This window comes from Ailuropoda melanoleuca, chromosome 8 (genome assembly GCF_002007445.2).
Source record: "Ailuropoda melanoleuca isolate Jingjing chromosome 8, ASM200744v2, whole genome shotgun sequence".
NCBI classification, from domain to species: domain Eukaryota; kingdom Metazoa; phylum Chordata; class Mammalia; order Carnivora; family Ursidae; genus Ailuropoda; species Ailuropoda melanoleuca.
The window spans coordinates 115,085,316-115,088,049 of record NC_048225.1 but is presented as its reverse complement, the minus strand read 5'-3'; positions in this window follow the sequence as shown (position 1 = coordinate 115,088,049).

Here is a 2,734-nt window from a genome sequence, read left to right as displayed (position 1 = left end):
GAGCCCCACATCAGGCTCCTCCGCTATGAGCCTGCTTCTTCCTCTCCCACTCCCCCTGCTTGTGTTCCCTCTCTCGCTGGCTGTCTCTCCTCACTGGCTGTCTCTTTCTGTCAAATAAATAAATAAAATCTTTAAAAAAAAAAAAAAAGCCATATTTCTGTAAGCTACTTCAAACTTCATCTTCCAAAGCAAATTACTGCAATTACTAAAACCAGAAGACTGCTATCGTTCTTTCTTCCCAATGATCCTGTTCACCAGTAATCAGATAGTTAAAAATTCAGATTTCATGATGGAATTGGGTTGGTGCAAAATCCCTCTCTCCTATGGCAAAATTTATTGCGACTCTGAACGCTCTCTGCCAATCACAATTATAATCACGAAACTGAACTAGTATTATAGGTCATATAAGCAAGTCTTCAAGGAGAGGATGACAAGATGGATAGGAATGTAATGGATTTATGGTATTAGACAATGAAGAAAAATACCTGTCTGGACTAATCATAAACTTTTCTTTAGCTGCAATTAACCTCATGTTGAAATACTATGTGGAAGCTATGTAACTGATAGCACTTAAGGAGAGCAATGAATGTGTAATTGTCTGGAGCTTTGGGGGATAAAAGAGCTCTAGAAAATGGACATTTTCACCAAATACCATACCATTATGGTTATATTTAGAATCTGCTTGCAAGAATATTTTAGACCTTTAGCTTATAATAATGACATGCAAGCTTGGTCCCCAGCATCAAAGATAGTGGCCAAAATATATCTGCTGCACAAAATGTTTTGTTAAATACTTAACTGGATGTGTAAATGATAAGTAAGGATTCATGTCTAGTCAATTAACGCAGTAACATTTGAAGTGGTCATAGCAACAGAACAAAACCAGAAATTAAAGGACAGGAATCAGCTTCTTAAGAGCAGCCATCTTGCCTTTTGTTGTCACTCTTGTTTTTTTCTGTTCTTCCCCATTTTGCATCCAACACTTAACATAATGCCTGGAACATAACAGGCACTCAAATATTTGTGGAAACTATATTCAACAAATAAGATAATTCTCAGACACTGTGTCTGGTAAGAATGGTTTCTAGTCCCTGATCTAACATCTCAAACCATGTCATCTAACTTCACTTGACATCCCTAGCAGGTAGTTAGTCCTATCCCAATCAGGAATTGTCTTCTACCAGAGGGGGAGGGAAGTAATAGTTAAATTGGTCAAAAGCATGTTTTAGCTATTAGATTTACTTGATTTCCTTTGTTATCCATGATATTTCTACATTCTTGGCCATTGATTCTTTACCTCATTTTTGACTTCAGTTGCTTGAGTGACCTTTCCACACGGACAGTTTTAAAGGTATCACCTCTTACTCATCTTTGTGTCAGTCCTGGACTCACAGTTTTCTTTGACCCAGATATGTACATGTCCTTTGACCTAGCTAGACACGTGGACTTACTTCCTCAGTGCATTCTCTCCACCCCGACCCCCATTTCTTTCTCTTTCTCTGAATTTTATTTTGATCCTTAATTATCTTTAGAATCCCAGACCATGGTGTAGCATTTCCTGTCTTGCACAACATACTCAAGTTGGACAATGATTCTCTAGCAACATATACATAAAATACATAGATAGATACATTGATTGGCTTCAGAAAACACTACTGAAATTTGAATACACAGAAATACTTATTGGTAGGCTTGTGATTTTTCCAACTAAAAAAATTTTTAGTGTTCACTCTGAGAATAAAACCCACAGAATACATAAAATCCATAGAATACAGAAGATAGCAAGTATGGAATGATTATTTAATAATTGTCAAATAATTGGAATTTTTGCAACACTGACTGGGTTTGAATTTATTAATAAATATCCCCAAACAGCTATTTTTGGGGTGTGTGTGTGTGTGTGTAAGTTCTGTTTTAATTTGGAAAGTATTCTGCAATACAGCATAGAGTGATCACATTGTTCATTGTCCAAACTGAGACACTTCTGAGAGAAGAAGAGTGCACAATGAATAACTCTTGCAGGAATACAAGNAAGTTCTGTTTTAATTTGGAAAGTATTCTGCAATACAGCATAAAGTGATCACATCGTTCATTGTCCAAACTGAGACACTTCTGAGAGAAGAAGAGTGCACAATGAATAACTCTTGCAGGAATACAAGTGTAAACTAAGACTGTTTTGAGAAAACTGGGATGTATGGTCGCTCCCAATGAAGTGACTGGGGCTCATTTTCACAAAACTGACAGACGCCTACAGGAAAGCTGCATGGGAACCTTCACTTGAGAACCTCTGGTCGGCAGGTGCCCACCTTTAGCCAGATGGTGAGTAATCATTCTGGAAGAAATTCGGTTTTCAGTTTAGACTTCAGTAGTGTTTTGTGATCTGTTTCCTAAGGATCTGCCAAGTTCTGGGTTGAACACATGGACTCTCAGGAATTATCCATCTTGAGTGATTTGGTACAAAAATAGATTCCAGAAGTACCAGGGGAAATATCACAACATTTCTATGAAACAGAAATGAAGAATAGAAGTCTATACAAGAGAAATGATATGGCAGGGACATTAGAAATATTGGGAAAGGGGGGCACCTGGGTGGTTCAGTCAGTTAAGCATCTACCTTCATCTCTGGTCATGATCTCAGGGTGTTGGGATTGAGTCCCGCATGAGGTTTTCTGCTCAGTGGTGAGTCCGCTTCTCTTCTTCCTCTCCCTCTGTGATCTCTCTCACTCTCGCACTC